The following is a 17,608-nucleotide window of genomic DNA, read 5'->3' as shown; positions in this document are numbered from 1 at the left end:
AAGCCTTTATACTGTAATGTAATGTAATTTTAAAATATATTATCTCAAAAAGACAAAGGAGAAAGAGGGTAGGAGAGAGGGAGAGAGAGGAAGAGAGAAGGTAGAAGGGAGGAAAGGAATATCATTATGTTCCTAGAACTGTATCCGCAAATCACATTGAATCTGTTAAAAATGAATTAAAAGTTAAGGTTAAAAATTTTTTAAAAAGCAATGAAAGAAAAAAAATTGCCTCTTGGGATGCCTGTGTCCCACATCAGAGTATCTGGGTTCCTGGCTCTGCTCCCAATTCCAGCTTCCTGTTAAGGCAGCAGGTGATGGCTCCAGTGCTTGGGTTCCTGCCATCCATGTGAGAGACCCAGATTGAGTTTGTTGGTACTTGTTCTGGCATTGGACCAGCCTCTGCTGTTGTGGTCATTTGGGGAGTGAGTTAGTAGATGGGAGATCTCTATGTGTCCCTGCCTTTTGAATAAATAAAATACATAAAAATAAACATATATTTGGTGAGTGTTTTCTTTTTTTAAAAAAAAATTTGAAAGGCAGAGTGACACACACACACAGACACAGATCTTCCATCTGCTGGTTCACTCCCCAAATCATTGCATCTGCCAGGGCTGGGTTAGGCAAAAGCCAGGAGCCAGGAACTCCAGCTGGGTCTGCCATGTGGGTGGAAGGAACTCAAATACTCAGTGCATTTGCCACCTCCCAGGTATGTTAAGAGGGAGCTGGATCAGAAGGAAAGTAGCTAGCAGTTGACCTATTGCTCACATGTGGGATGCAAGTGTCCCAAGTGACAACTTAAGCTGTTATGCCACACCAACTGCATTGGCAAATGTTTTTTCATTTCATAGTTGTGCATGTTGTAATATTTATGCAGTTCATGTACATTATTGTATCCATTTTATTAAAATATGGCTTTCTATACCACTGTGTGAATAAACCCCAATTTTGAAAACCAAAAATGAACAGTTCATGATAGGTCTACTCCCTTGATAAACTATATGCCAACAGTAACAAAACTATGATAAGATTTTATATTATATTCTTATTTAAAAGAATATTAGTTATATAATATATTTAGTATTACAAAGACTGCCATGTATTAGATATAAAGAACTACTAAGTACATGGTGTTCTATATAACAGCCATGTGGGATAAGTAGTGCTATTACTCCCAAAGAAGAGATGAGTTTCAATCAAATTAACCAATTTGTCTCACATTTCCTACAACTAAGTGGTAGTCCTATTTCAGGAAGCCAGGGAGTCTGACCCTCCACAAAATGCTTTTGGTCATTATGCTTTGATGTCTCCCCATGTTTCTTGACATGGAGTATGATCTCAATACATTACCAAGCCATCACAATTTTTCAGAATACAATTGGTAAAATAAAATGTATTGCTATATCTTCAAATATGTCTTGTATTTTGTCTCAGCAAGGATTTATGCTCATTCAAATTTATGGTATTTTCTTCCTTTTCTCCTAATTTTTCTATAATATTTGCATTCAATTAGAAATTGTAAGATCAATGGGTACAAGACATTTTTTATATAATCATGAGTTAAATTACTTTTGAGGGAAAATAAAGCAAAACATATATACTCATATAAGTATGAATGGTTACTGACTGAAATATAATCAGTGATTATACTTAGATTCTAGATGAAGGAAAACAGATTTCTGAATTTCTTGTATTGATATAAGTATTGTATTTTTTCTTAGTGAAAATGTTCCATGAGTAATAAAAATGTAATGAAAATTTAAAATGAAAAATATGATGCAATTTGCTTTCTTCCATTGATTACCCAGTGCTTACAGACAACGATGAAGGCAGGTGGGGAACATAGCTGAGCACCCTCTTTCCCTACAGCAATGTGAATCATTTCAGTAGTGCTGGATAATTTAAGGATAATATTGTCATTGTTCCCAGAGTGAACAAGCCTCGTTCCATTACCACAGCTGCATAAAGGACACTTCACAACCACCTGCAGAAATGTCTTCAAAATGTGTCCTAGAGACTCTGCGTGTGCCGTTTCACAGTTTCCTTGCATGACATAAACCATGTTAATTTACTAAGATTCTTCTGCTTTCAACAATTCAAGGAGTCTAGTTGTACACTTGCATTTCCACTGAAGCAAAAGGAAATAGTTGCTGGTATACATGAGGGCCATTGCTTTTAATTGTCAATAGTGTAGTTCTATACAATACTATTTTGCTTTAAGATCATTCTGCCAAGTTGCACAATCTTGTCATATGAGTTTTGTAATTTTTTAAAGATTTATTTGAAAGGCAGAGTTGAGAGAGAGAGAGAGAGATGACAGAGAATCTTCCAGTCACTGATTCACTGTACTCCCCAAATGGCTACAAGGGCCACAGCTAAGCCAGAAGCCAGAAATTTTATCTGGGTCTCCTACTTCAGTGCAGGGGACCAAGTGCTTGGGGCATGGGGCATCCTCCTTTGCTTTCTCAGGTGCATTAGCAGGAGCTGGATTAGAAGTGAAACAGCTGGGACTCCAACCAGCCCTGTTATGTGATGCTGGTGTCGCAGACGGCAGTTTAACCCACTATTCCACAGAGCCAGCCCCAGGAATGTATTACTATTATTATATTATTCTTTTTAAAATGTGATTTTTAATTTACTATTGTCACCATTATCTACTATACTTATTGCTGGTTTGTCCAAATGACTCAGTTTTTCTCACTGTATTAACAATATATTTTACATCATAAAAAAGAATCCTAATTCAAGAGAAAATTTGTCTTGACATAGGGTTAAAGTCCTCAAGATTTGCTTTATGGATGATCTGAACCACTGAACACATGTTCCAAAGACAAGGAGTTTATAAATGCAAATACAAGAGTTCCTCAAAAAGTTCACAGAAAAGTAAATTTAAAAGATACATTTCAGTGCCAAACATTTTGAAATCCATGCATGGTGTTTACACAACATGCAGTTCTGTAAATTTTTCAAGATTCCTCACAGCTGGCCCTTCCATTAACACATTTCAATGTGAAATTAAATCTCATTTTTTCTATTGCATTTTTTTTTTTTAAAAGATTTTGTTTACTTGAGAGGTAGAGTTATAGAGAGAGGGCGAGAAGACAGAAAGATCTTCCATCCACTGACTCACTCCCCAGACTGTCTCCATTGCCAGAGCTGAGCTGATCTGAAGCCAGGAGCTTCTTTCCCGGTCTCCCACACAGGTGCAGGGGCTCAAGCATTTGGGCCATCTTCTACTGCTTTCCCAGGCCATAGCATAAAGCTGGATCGGAAGAGGAGAAACTGGGACACAAACTGGCACTGCAGGTGGAGGCTTAGCCTACTCTGAAATAGTTTCAAGTTTTCTTCTTCAGAAATCTTATTTCCATTTTTGCTTCAGAAACTGTTAAGAGCAGCTTCAAACTACTCAGTGGTTTTGGCCTGAGCTGTGGGAGCTACAGCTCAGTCTTGGTGGCAGGCTGAACTTTCCAGTCTGTAGCAGGGAATTGCTGAATAAGCACCGAGGGCACTTGCAGACCTTCAGACCCATCTGCAATGTCAGCTTGAGGAGCAGTAACCTCTGGAGCCAGGGCAGTCCCTACATCTTTAAGTTCTTGCGTGGGCACAGCTTTACAGCAGCCGCCTGCCCGTTCTTTTATTTCAACCTCTTCTGGATCTCTGTAGAAGTCGAGATCTCCTATACGCGTTCAAAGGAGATGAGACCATAGATGCAGAGAAACTCCCGTGGCAGCATATACCACATCAGACCCACTGAGTAGCTCTGTTATTTTTGCATGGGATGGCAATGTCCACATGGCAGGAGAGTCTGTGTTACACAGAGCTATGGTAGGCAAGTTCACATAAGGTACCACTGTGAGAGTCTGGTGGTCAGCCCTGGGAACAGTAAGCACCAGAAGATACGGCTCCCAGAAGGCTGCTTGGATCTGGTTAGCGAAGGTTCCAGGCGTGAAGCGGCCAGCAATAGGAGTAGCTCCAGTGGTAGCAGCAAACTTCAGCACAGCCCTCTGGCCAGTGTTCCTGAAGGATATCACACCGACATCAGCAGAGTTTTCAATGGCCACAATGGCACGAGCTGCCAACAGAAGTTTTCCCTAGTCTTCTTCAGATTGATGATATAGATGCCATCACTTTTCCTTTTGTAGATGTCCTGTTCCATTTGGAAGTCAAGATTGGTGCCACCTAAGTGGGTTCCTGCTGCAAGGAACTTGGACATCCTCCTCCTCCTTCATTTACAGGACATCAGGGGCTCCAGACAGTGTAACAGCTTCCCTTTAAGTTATATCAAGAATCAAGAACAACGCTCTATGAACCCCTAGCTAGGTAGCACAGAAAGCTATCTTTTTAAAATTTATTTGAAAGGCACACACACACACACACACATCAAGAGAGATCTTCGTCTGCTGTTTCACTTCCCAAATGCACTCATTAGCAAGGGTTGAGCCACGCCAAAATCAGGAGCCCAGAACTCAATCCAAGTCTTTATGTGGGTGACAGATTTCCAAGCATTTGAGTTTTCAGCTATTGCTTGCCACAATGCAAATTAATTAGAAGCTGGAATCAGAAGCACAACTGGGATTGGAGCCAACTATTCAACAAGGATGTGGGCATCCAAAGCAGCATCTTGACTGCTGACAAACCCCAAAATTAAAACTTTAGATTAAAAAATTAAAGACCTCATTTTTTAAAATTTTGTTAAATGTAACCTATTCTATGTTCACTTGGTCATTTTTCTTGCCTTCAGAACTGAAGTGTATCAACAATGGGTTTTGAATCCCTTCTTAAATGACTGGAATCAATGATTTTGAGAACTATTGCTATAGGCAATAGGCAAGTCTAAGAGTGACATTGGGTAGCTTCCACTAAATTAATATAGAAGAATTATAACCAAATCATTAGCTGATATCATTAAGAAATAAAGCAAAAACTGTAATTATGCATTAATTACAAGTAGAAATCAATGACATCATTAGTGAGGAAACAAGTATTTCTCTGAAATGGAAATTGTAAACTCAATAAAACTTTTGGCTTTCATTTATCTTTCTTGGTAACTTATTGATATTTGGTCTCAGTGACAGTTAAGGCATCCCATTCATTCATTGAGTGGACTAATTTCAAGTGTAATAGGAATAAGCTATTCCTGAGTCCTTCCTTCTGAAAGTGTTCATGGATATATTTTCAACTTGTTCCTCTGGTGGGAGAGGATTTCCTTTTTTCTGTTCTCCCTCCCTCCCTTCCTATTTTGTATATAGTTTTATTTAAGTTCTATCTATCTGTAAGTATCTTGGCTTTTCTCTCTGCTTCACCTCTGACTTTCCCTAGATCTCTTATTGCCCCCTGTTTGCCCTGTTACCTATCTAATCTGTACCTTTTTGAGTACTGATTTAACCCTTTCTACCAATATTTTTCCTCCCTTTCCTTCTTTCTTTTTCAACCGACTGTCTTTCTTCTGTATTTCTCTCAGCTTTCTCCTCATGGCACTTCTGACGCTTATCTGCCCATTCTTATCACAAATTCTCCTGGGTGTTTAGATCTGTTCTTATTTCATTGCTTCTCCTGCTTCTCACCATCTCTTGCTATTAATTCCAATGTGTCTCCAATTTGAAAGCTCTATGTGCACCTATGGCTTTTTTTTTTTTTAAATTTTTGAGCTCTGCAACTTCCCACCTATTTAAGTTAGAAATATATAGTATCACAGTGTAAAAAAAGAAAAAAAGAAAAAATGTTAATGTGATGGTTTACTGATAAATGTATAAGAACACTAACACACACACACACAGTGAATTTCACTCATCAAGATAGCTTACCAAAACCAATTTTATTGGTTTTCTTTCAAAGTTTTTTAAAACCTCAAATGTTTTGAGGTCAAGCTGTCATGTTTTTACTGTAGTATGTAGTCAAATATTGTCAGTTTGTACTATGTAATATTCTGATAAAGTGGGTTTTTTTCTTAATTTAAAAACCCATTCCTTAATTGTCATTCAGTGTTCTCCTTAGAGAAGCTAAAAATATGTACATGAGTGAAATTTTCATGAAGTTAATGTTTATAGTCATTTCTGGGTTAAAGAACAAGATTTATTTCACTTTATAGGCATATTTTTCATGACATTTGTCCCATTGCATTATTATCAAAAGGTTGTAGTGCTGAATGTGGGAACTTTTGCAGGAAGACTTACTGTCAGTGATTATGTAAACTTCTAAGCAAAGGCAAGCTCCATTATGCACCCTGACTGTCAAAAATCCTTTGCGGGTTACATACTGCTGAACATAGCAGGTTTCTGTCTACCAGGATTACACAGGAGATTTAGACTGCATTATAAGTATAAAAATATGTAGGTATTTTTTTCACCAATAGTTTGACCCAAAGGTATTAGCTTGTTAGAATCATACCCACGGATGCTGGTTGTATTTTCTCTTTTAAACATATGATGAAGAATTTGTTGGGAAATACAATGTCAAGGTTCCTTTTTGAAACCCATAACTCGTAGAGTACCAGACAAGAAACTGACCTGGGTAGCTATGTATTTTTTTTCAACCACATTTTGAAACTTGCATCTACTAGCCACAAAGATGAACGTGCTTATCTTGTGATTGTTGAGAAGGTCTTGTTTTATTGCTTCCCTTATTCTAAATCCTTGCTGGAGAGACTTCAGGATATGGCATGAAATCATTCAGGATATTTGCCTTCATTGACTTTGGATGCATGTCTAAATACACAAATACAGAAAGATTTACCATAACATACTTTGCACATACAACCGTGGGTAATTTTTTTTTTTACTAAGGACATTGTTTGTTTTGGCCATTTTTCTATATTCCACATTAGTGCTTCTCAGGAGGTGGGGAGAAATGAGAGCATATTCTCCAAAATGAATGAGTCACAATCCCTTGCAGTCCAGGGATGGCTCTTTGGGATGGCCCTCCTGAAATCCCAGCAGTCCTGATGACCGTCAGCCAATGGTACAGACCAGAATGTGGTGTGTGCTAGGACAGGTCAAAGACCGTTGACAACCACTGTCCTACATAAAGCAAAAAGCTTATTTTAAGTCAATAGGAAATAGAAATTGCAGAATTTTGACAGGCTCCACCTAAATCGCTAAATCTTACAAAATTGTTTTAATGACTACTCAGCATGTTTGAGGAAAAGGTATACATAATACCCTTTATATTATACATGTATTTTATCACATAGTAAGGAATGCTGAGGTGCTTAATCCAGGCAATAAGTGAAAAAATTTTACATTTCTCTATGTGTCAGTATACAGGATTCTGAAGGTGGATCTTGAACTCAGCGCTCTGTTTTCCAGGATAGCCTTGTAATTTGTCAGCCGGGCCAACTGCTGCTGATTAGGACTTAGTGGCTTCAGGCTGGCTGTGATAAGTTAATAAATCTGTTAAAGAACCATGTAGGGCCCCCGAAACTGGCTTACTGGGCAGTGCCGGCCTCCTGGGGGAGTCAGTTTGCCATGCTTGCTCCAAAGTATCTTTCTTTCTTTGTTTTTTAGTTATTTGACAGAATTAGACAGTGAGAGAGAGACAGAGAGAAAGGTCTTCCTTCCATTGGTTCACCCCCAAAATGGCCGCTATGGCCGGATCTACCCCGATCTGAAGCCAGGAGCCAGGTGCTTCTTCCTGGTCTCCTGTGTGGGTGCAGAGGCCCAACCACTTGGGCCATCCTCCACTGCCCTCCCAGTCCACAGCAGAGAGCTGGACTAGAAGAGGAGCAACTGGGACTAGAACCCAGTGCCCATATGGGATGCCAGCACCGCAGGCGGAGGATTAACCAAGTGAGCCACAGCGCTGGCCCCGAAGTATTTTTCACAGCTTCATTCACAGGAAGTACAGCAAAGGCTGCGAAGTCATAGTGATTCTTGCGTTAACACGTGAGAGACTAGAGTGAAGTCTCCTCTCCTTGTTGCATCTCTCAGTGCTTCCATGATTGACTGGACCATCTTGGACCACTGGTCCATGTTGATGGTTGTTTAGATCCCAGGGACATCTCTCTGCCAGATTCCTTGTCCTCCTGACCAAATTCCCCAACTTCAGAATTTGTAGATTTTATAGCAGGTGGTATTCTTTCCCAAAGATATATTATTTATGTCATTATGGAGCACATACAGAGCTAGGTTAAGCAATTCCTCCAGGCGCCACGAGCTGCTGGTTCTCGCACTGATCCAGTAACTTTTTGAAACTAAAGGCCCTTTCTCCCATCACTGCCAGTAGCATCTTCCTGGTCATCTCACTGCCATAACCCACGCAACCAAACCCCACATACCACACCAGAAATATGATTTTATCATTTCATTCAGATGTCTGTTCAAATATCTGTTCCTCAGAGAGACTTTCTGTATCTACTTTGTCTAAAAACAGATCCTGCACTTTGCCTGAATCTTGTCTTTGTGCTCATTCCAGCACAAGTCATATTCCTACAAACAACAGAGGTTTTACCCTGTGTGTGGATTACTCCTCTCTCTGGTAGAGCATTAGCTCCATGAGGGTAGCACTCTACCCATTTTCTTCTCTACTGCAATTGGCCAGAGAATGCACTTACTTGGTCAATGAATAAATCGTAGCATTGACTGTAACAATAAAAAATGGAAAAATGATCTATCATATGAAGATAGTTGAATAGCTTATTTAATCATGACTAAAACAGTTATGTGAATATGTAAAATGATGTCTATATATTTCTTACTAAGTAGAGATTTTTGTTGTAACATTATGTGGATAAATCAAGATCTAGAGTTATGTTTGCATTATCATAGCAATGTTTATATAAGTGGGAACAAAGACCTAGAGGAAGAAATCTCAAAATATTTGTAGTACTTGTTCTTGGAGGGAGACACCACAAGTTTGTTTCCGATTCCTTCCAAATTTTGAGCAATTATGATTTATTGTTCATAGACAGAAAAAGATGATCATTATGCCCTTAAGAATGAATATATATAAAACAGGGTGAACTTTGTTTCCTCTATATAGAGAAGCAAAAAAAAATAAAAAGACATAAGAAATGTAGCATAGCTAAATATTATAGATAGGGCATTAATATGATAGTTGAACTAAGTATGAAACTTTTAACAACTAATAACATTATTGAGTATTTACTATGTGCAAGTATTATTGAAGAGCTGTTATCAAAACAGACTGCCTATTTATCACAATTATAAAATGAAATCATCACCATAATGTTGATCCCCATGTAAACACGTGTCACATGGAGGTCCCTAAACTTCCCAAATATACCTAGCTGAGAAATGGCAGATCTAGCATCTGAATACTTGTCTGAGGGTCATACTTTCAACTTCCAGGTAGGAATAAGGAAAAGGGTAACTACTTTTGAACCAAGGATAATGCTATTTTATTCATACATTTTTATCTTATGAAATTAGTTTTTAAGCAATGTTGTATTAAAATATATTTTTAGCTATTTGAAATGTCTTTTTTGTTTTAGTAAAACATAGAATGCAGAACTGATTACCTGGAAAAATGAGCAAGTTGTAGATGAAAATTGGTGCTACAGCATACATATTGTCTCAAAGGCAATTCTGATTTTCTGGTAACATACTAGCTGGCCTATGGCAGACAACAAATGGACTTCATAAATCAGAATTCCATATAGATGTCTTATTGAATCTCATCTCATTTCTTTTAATCTGTGTAAGATTAACAGGGTTTTGCATCTAGATGCCGTTTTGATGTGGTCTAAAAATCTTCTTTAATGATGCTCATGCTTGATACAAAAACTAACAAAATAATTACAGTTCTGTTATGTGATGAGCATGAACTTTTAAATCTGTGGAGTTAAATTTGTTTGACCCTTTCAAGTTAACATTTCACTGTGATACAATCATGAAGCACATCATCCAGGTTTGTGATTTATAATGGATCTTCAAGTGGGAGATGTTAATGTTTCTGATAATATTGACTATGGACCACTTCAGTCCCAAAGAACAAAGTAACCCAATTATCATTTTCACCATTAAGAATTCTAGCTATTTATTATATATTATAATTGGTTTAATTACATAACTATAAAAGTGATTGAAGCTGTAGCTGACATTGGAAAATTCCTTTATAAAACATATACCTGGTATTTTTCTCAGTGAAAACAGCTCAGGAAATTTAATTTAGGATGTCAGGTGGTACAATAGGTTATACATTAACTTGTCTTCTCTGAAAAATTAAATTTGAATTTAGCTCTGGTCACAAATGAAATGATTCATTTGGTACATGCCACTAAGGATCCTCACAAAGCCAAAATGACATTTCATTGAAAAATCACCCACTTAAAAAAAGTCTATAGTCACAGGGATTTTTCAAGAAAAATAAGCAAGTGCACAGAGAAAAATGGAAGATACCATTGTAAGTTGTGGGCTGCTGAAAATTTGAGGAAGGAAAGCACTGTAAGACTTATGAGCTTTTCTTCAGTCAAAATTCCTTAAATTTAAGCATATATTTTAAGATTCTAGAAGATTATTTACTTATATTAAGGTAAAAAATTTTTTATCTACTTGTCACAGGTTTAGTTAAATGCCACTTTGTATCAAATTATTATGGATTACTGAGCTCACCGTAACAATGATCTAATTGTGATTGTAGACCTATGGGCTTTGTTTCAATTTCCCTATTTCTTCAGATAAATAAGGAAATATTCTAAGTCATATACTCTCCTCATTTTGGGGACTAAGAAAAGGTACAGCTGATACATTTAAAGATAAACTTAGTTTAGAATTAATGCTTATTTTGTTCATTATTCTAGAATTATCAATATCCTAGTTATATAGCAAGTATTTTCAGATGTTGAAATCAGTTGCCAAGAATAAAATTCCCCTAACAAGCATTAGAAGCCTGGTTTATTCATATTTTATGTTATTGAAGTATATTACTCAAAAATAAAAATCATCTTAAAATGCTTCACATTTCAGGCATTTATTTTTATTGGATGCTAAATAGATACTCTTGGGGCAAATGTTTGACCCAGTGGTTAAAAAGACTCTGGTGAAAAAGCCTGCACCCAATGTTGGAGTGCCTGGGTTAGAGTCCCAGCTCTGCTTCTGCTTCTGGCTTCCTGCCAATGGGAAGCACTGTATGCAGTGGTGACGCCTCAGGTAACTGGATCCTGCCACCAGACCTAGACTGAATTCTGGGTTCCCAGCTCTAACCATTGAAGGCATTTGGGTGGTAAATTGGTTGATGGGAACATTCTCTGCTCTCTTCTCCCTGTTTCTCAAATATGTCAACAACAAAAAAACTTATACAAAAACCATTTCATTAAAAATGATATTTATGAAAATAAATTGACACTACTAATTTTTTGAGGGGGGTCTTCAAATTTGAAAAGACTATATACTTTCTCAGTCAGACCATGACCATTTTATACTCAGCTACAAATAGAAAACAAATCATGTCTAGTTCACCCAGGACTGCTTTCATCTTCTGCCTGATAACTGACATATTACTGAATGAGTGACCTTGGGCATCTTGCTTCTCAAGGCTATTCTTGCTGGGCTAGCCAAGACAATAGATAGTTTCAGGCTGCAGTTTTAGCTTGGCAGATCAATTCCGTATCTCCATCAATGGAGAGGGGGCTATGATGAAAATGTATATCATGGCTTAGCAAAATTAATCAAACAATTTATTCACAAAAATCCTGAATTTTAAATCCAACACTATTAGGCAAAGGTCCTTGCTTAACAAATCTTAATGGACCTTGAACAAAGGGGCAAACTTCACTTTAAGTTGATTAAGACCTAAGGGTCACACAGCAAGATCTGCAATGAAAATGTCATAGGATTTGCATATGCTAATTCATCCTTCCTTAATGGAAACATGAAAATATGTTTTTACAGAAAAGAATGTATTGACTTTTTGGCAAACCCTTCTTTAAGCACAATGAGTCTTTATTTTAAAACACCACTATTCTCATTGAAAGAATTCAATGCATTGGAATGACTGGAAAAAAATACAAGCCAAACTAAGTACGCACACTTAAAATGTAGAAACAAATGTACCAAACTCTTCAATAAAATGCAAAAAACAGACAAGGAAACACACTGTAACTGTATTTCATATGGCCATATATTTTCTTTTCTGTATTCCATAATACATTTAATATCTTGTGAACCTTAAAAATGACAAATTATGTAGAGTTGGTCTTATGCAATAATATCTAACCTTATATTCTCTAGTGAGGCTTTAACAGATATAATTAATAAAGGATTTTCTCTTAAGTTTTCAAATGTAATGGTTGAAGCTTCTAGGGTGATTTGATTGTTTTCAGATTTTTAAAATCTGATTTAAAGATATGAACAATTATGGAAACAATGAAAGACAATGTTGGAAATATGCATTGTATTGTTTCTTTTTTTTTTTTTTTTTGACAGAATTAGACAGTGAGAGAGAGAGACAGAGAGAAAGGTCTTCCTTCCATTGGTTCACTCTCCAAATGGCCGTTACTGGCCAGCGTGCTGCATTGCGCCGACCCGAAGCCAGGAGCCAGGTACTTCTCCTGGTCTCCCATGTGGGTGCAGGGCCCAAGCACCTGAGCCATCCTCCACTGCCTTCCCGGGCCACAGCAGAGAGCTGCTCTGGAAAAGGAGCAACTGGGACTATAACCTGGCGCCCCAACCGGGACTAGAACCTGGGGTGCCGGCGCCGCAGGCGGAGGATTAGCCTAGTGAGCCGCGGCGCCGGCCATGTATTGTTTTACTTATAGTTAATTTCAATCATCATAAATGACAGTTTTCTTAGACATCTGGATGAATAAGTCTTTCTCAGACACTCAAGTGGGCAAACACCAATTTTCAACTTCCAAATTGGCAATTGGCAATTTTACCAAATACCCAGTCTTAGTTTTCTGATTATTTAAAAAATAAAGTTCCATATGTTTAACCAGAACTTTTGAAACACTTCAACTAATAGTAAATAGAAAAGTAGTTCTCTGGGGGCTTTCAGAATATAGAAACCAGTTTCTAAGAATTGGAGAGTACTATGTCCGAGTTGGGATTGATATGTGGTTGGCATCTTAGTCAAAGAACAGAATCACTGTATGTGCACCATAGTTGATGAAGATGTTTAACTCTTACCAATTAGCTATTATCTTTGTGCTCAGCCAGAATATTACCTATGTGTTTTTCATTGATGTAAGTTGGAAGGATGACTGAGGGAATCCTTGTGGGATCTGAGCCTGTGATGACTCAGGCTTACAATGGACTGCAATACTCTTGCATTACCTACTATCACTGACCAGGTGACAACAGGGAAGCTTCTGGTTCCTTTCCTGCTTCTGTTCAAATCATACAGTTATTAATATTTGACATAGCCTACATTCTAGGAACAATGCTATATGGTGGAATATACTGGGGGACAAAACAAGTCTCTCTGTTACAGTCAAGCAGGAAATGATGCATAATAAACAGTATACACCAACAAAGTAGAATGCTATGAAGTCATCAGTATGAAAGAAATAATACATAAAGAAGAATAAGGGAGGGGTTAGAATTCCTGGACTGAGGGGATTACAGCGCAGTGTTCCTTAGATCCATTGCCCTCACCAATCCTGTAATCTTCAGTTCCAGACTGCTCATTCAGTGTCATGAAGAACCACAAATCGTCACAAGGAACTGCATCATTTTTATTTCTAAAAAATATTTATTTATTTACTGAAAAGGTAGTGCATCAGAAGGAAGGGGAGGGACAAGCAGAAAGATTTGCCATCTGCTGGTTTGTTTCTTCTCCAAATGGCTGCAACAGTGACATCTGGGTCAGGTCAAACATTGGAGCCAGGAACTCCACCCAGGTCTCCCACATGGGTGGCAAGGGTGCAAGTACTTGGGCCATCATCTGCTGCCTTCTCAGAGCCTTAGCAGAGAATGGGATCAGAAAAGGAATAGCCAGGACTTGAACCAGCACCCCAATATGGAAATGCAGGGATCTCAAGTGACAGCTTCATCTACTACATCACAATGCTAGCCCCTCTATCAATTTTAAAATTAAAAATTATTTTTAATATTGTCTCAAATATATTTTTTAAAAAAATCAAATAGATCATTATGATTCCCAAGTATGAATACCATGTCAGAAGTTTGTACCAGGAACTGTCATATAAATTCTGGTTGAAGACAGATTACATACACACACACACATACACACACACACATATGGTTATGTGAACATTTTTCATATATTAGCATAGAATAGTACTCAAATCTTATAACGATTTGACTCAATCTGGGATAAATTAATTTTGTATTTTTTAATAAAAATTCATTATCCAGACAGATTGGGCACAATGATATATGCTATTGCTTGCAATGCTGGAATCCCATGCTGGAGTGCTGGTTGCAGTCCTGGCTGTTCCACTTCCGATCTAACTTCCTACTAATACTCTACCTGCTAATACTCCAAGGAAAATAGTACTTGAGTCCCTGCCTCCCACATGGGAGATCTAGACAGAGTTACTGGCTGCTGCCTTTGGCCTGGCTCTACCCTGGTTGTTGAGGCCATTTGGAAGATTTCTGATTCTCCCTCTCTCTCCATATCTGTGCCTTTCAACTAAGTAAAATAAATGTACTTAAAAAAACACATTATCCCCTAATACTGTTTCCTGATAAAAACATAATAAGAGCAAAGAATCAAAGAATCACAGGTTTGAATTTTTCTCCCGTACCAGTAGAGCAGGTAAAGCATTTAGAAAGTCCACAAATGTTTGCCTTGATTTAACATGACCGACAGAGAAAATCAAGTCTAGAATATATGTCATCATGTGTGGGGAGCAATCCGGACTGGACTGAGTTACTGGAATTAAGACTTATTCTATGCATCTGCTCTCCCACAATATGGCGCTGGGAGAGAAGTAAACAGCTTCTGCACAGCTGCCTCCAGTTCAGCTAATAAACTGTAGGACTTGCTCCTGATTGGAGGAGAGCAGCGTACTTGGCGTGTGGGCAGCCGAGTTGGGATTGGCGGAGGAGGACTATAAAGGAGGAGAGAGACGGCATGCACCGGGAACATCTATGGGGAACATCTGGATAACATCTGAGCAGCCCCCGAGACGAGCCGGCCGGCGGTGTGCCGCTCCCCTGCAGAAGTGGGGAATGTGGCCAGGGGGAACTGCCCTTCCACGGAGGTGGAAGGGATAGTAGCCAACCCGGGAAGAACCAGCAGCAAACCCGGGGAGGGCCGAGCAGACGAAAGAACAGCGCAGGGTCCTGTGTCGTTCCTCCACGAAGAGGGGGAGCGACAATCATGCTATTAGCAGAGAAATATAATCCTAGAATATTCAAGTATGTTTCTTCCCAGCCTCTTTCCCAATGAACGGTGTTCAATATCAAAAGCTTAATAGCAGGTATCAAGTTGTACTTCCCTGTGGTGTGTTATTGAATCAGAGATCAGCAGTTTTTGTTGCTGGACAACTGTGTTCTTGTGTGTGGCACAGCTAGGTTAACACTAATTTGGATGGAGGATGTGGTATTGAGCTGATGAATATTGCCCCTTATTGATGAATGACTACTTTGTTCTAGTCAGGTGGCTGGAAATAGGCTGAATGAAATACAATAGTAAATGGACTAATGTCCTTGATTAAGTTTCTCTTCTGCAGTGAGAGATTTTTGGTAAACAGTCACAGTACCAAAATACTTCCACACTCTAGGGTCACTCCAAAAGGTCCAGAAACAGCCCCTTTCCCCAAAACACCTCTTTCCAATTCATGAAGGAGCCCACAAGTGTCCAACTGATCTATGATAATGGTAATATTTCATAGATTTTTTTTCATCTTATTGATAGCCACTAACCAGATGCAACTGCCAAGCATTACATTATGATCAGTGCATCCAGTGGGCTGGTTTGAAATTTTTTAATAGAAGATTAAATTGCCACCTATAGCTAGGGGCCACAGCATTGAACAATTTAGCAGTCAAGCCATTAACTAAATATCTGTGCAAATTTCTACCTCAAGTTATTTAAAACATTATGAAAAGTTTCACTGCAGGAGTAGTTCTCTACTGTACTGACTTCCATATCTCCCCTATTCCACCTCAGGCATATGACTAATAAGTGGAGGAGTTACTTAAGCAAGGTACATTAGCTGAGAAGCCAGATTTGAACTCAAACTGTCTTTTCTCTAGAGATTACATTTTTACCCAGTCTAGTCTTGTCTCTAGCTTACTCAGCTGCTTTAGTCAAGGTTTGGAAGGCCCACATCCATTATTTTTCTCAATTATACCTGCTAAAGTTATCCCAGGGGCAGGCATATAGTACAGTTGTTAAGTTGCAGTGTGGGACACACACAGGACATATAGGAGTACCTGGTATGTGTTCCGGATACTCTGCTTCTGAATCAACTTTTGTTAATGTGCCTGAGAGACAGCAGTGATGGTTCTAGTACAGGGGTCTCTGATACCCATATGGCACACCTGAGTGGAGTTCCTGTCTTCTGACTTTGGCCTGACCCAGCACTGGATATTGCAGGCATCTGGAGAGTTAACCAGTGGATAGAAGGCCTCTGTTTATCTCTTGTTGTCAAATAAAAAAATGAAAATAAAAATTTCTACAGAAACACGAATTTCTCAAATCTATTGCTCGCATTTTACTCCCTCTGCTTCTATTTTATTGCAAGTCTTCTCCTTTATCCCCCTGGATTTAAAGTTAGCTATCTCTTCATTTATATCACTCTCACCTATCAGTCATTGTACATGATATCCAGAAGGAATGGATGCATGCTTGCAAGAGCTGAGGCTGGACTAGGCTGAAGCTGGGAACTAAACACAGGTCTCCCACATGGGAGTCAGGCATCCACGTAATTGAGCCATTGCACACCATCTTCCAGGCAATTCCTTAGTAGGAATCTGAAATTGGAAGCAGCATCAGGACTTGCACCCAGGCACTGTGATGCAATTGTCCCAAGTGATATCTGAAGTGCTATGCCAAATACCTGCCCCTAGAAAATATTTATGAACATTTGAAGAAATGCACAAGTACAAGAATGAGTATCAGTTTTAGGATATTTGACTGCATTTTCATGAATATGAGCAAACTTTTTATCTCCCGTAAGCAATAAGCAATGGAGAAAGGAAAATTGCCTTCTAAGATGGTAGAGAAGCAGGGTGCTAGCTATATGCATGTCTTTGACTATAAAGTAAATTAAAAATGTTACTTCAAAAATGAAAAGCAAGGAAGGTGAGAAGGAAGGAGGGAAGAGGGATGGAAGGAGGGAGAGAAGTATCATTATAGACTTAGAATTGTGTCTATGAACTGCATGGAATCTGTCCTTTGAATTAATTTACGTTAACTTGAGAAATGCTGAGTATCGTGTTGTAATTATTATGCATTTGCTGTGACCCTGAGAATCTAATGTACTAATAAATTCCTTTTAGAAAATAGGAAATGTGTCAGTTTGCCCAGGGAATTTAAAAGCTTTCAACCAGCTTCAGGATGCACGTCCTCTCATTTATGTACTGCTCCACTGCCATTGTATTTTTAGATTTAAATTAAATAATAGATGAAAATCAGTCTGACATTTACATATACATGTACTTCTCCAGTTCTTTCCCTTAGGAAATTCCCCACAAAAATCAGTTCTGATACCTAATATGTTGTGGAAAAATGCAGCAGTCAT

At 38.4% G+C, this 17,608-nt stretch overlaps 1 protein-coding gene and 2 pseudogenes across 1 annotated transcript in view; all 3 read right to left on the bottom strand.

The window, feature by feature from the left end:
• Positions 1-17,608, bottom strand: part of SYT1 (synaptotagmin 1) — a 675,493-nt gene that overhangs the window by 644,538 nt on the left and 13,347 nt on the right. The gene's annotated exons all lie outside the window — the stretch shown is intronic.
• Positions 3,073-6,497, bottom strand: LOC138844403 (small ribosomal subunit protein uS2B-like; annotated as a pseudogene).
• On the bottom strand, positions 6,710-14,753 carry LOC100358084 (COP9 signalosome complex subunit 8-like; annotated as a pseudogene).

Source organism: Oryctolagus cuniculus, chromosome 11 (assembly GCF_964237555.1).
Source record: "Oryctolagus cuniculus chromosome 11, mOryCun1.1, whole genome shotgun sequence".
Taxonomy (NCBI): Eukaryota; Metazoa; Chordata; class Mammalia; order Lagomorpha; family Leporidae; genus Oryctolagus; species Oryctolagus cuniculus.
The sequence above is the reverse complement of the archived record's forward strand: the minus strand, read 5'-3'. Positions and strand labels throughout refer to the sequence as shown.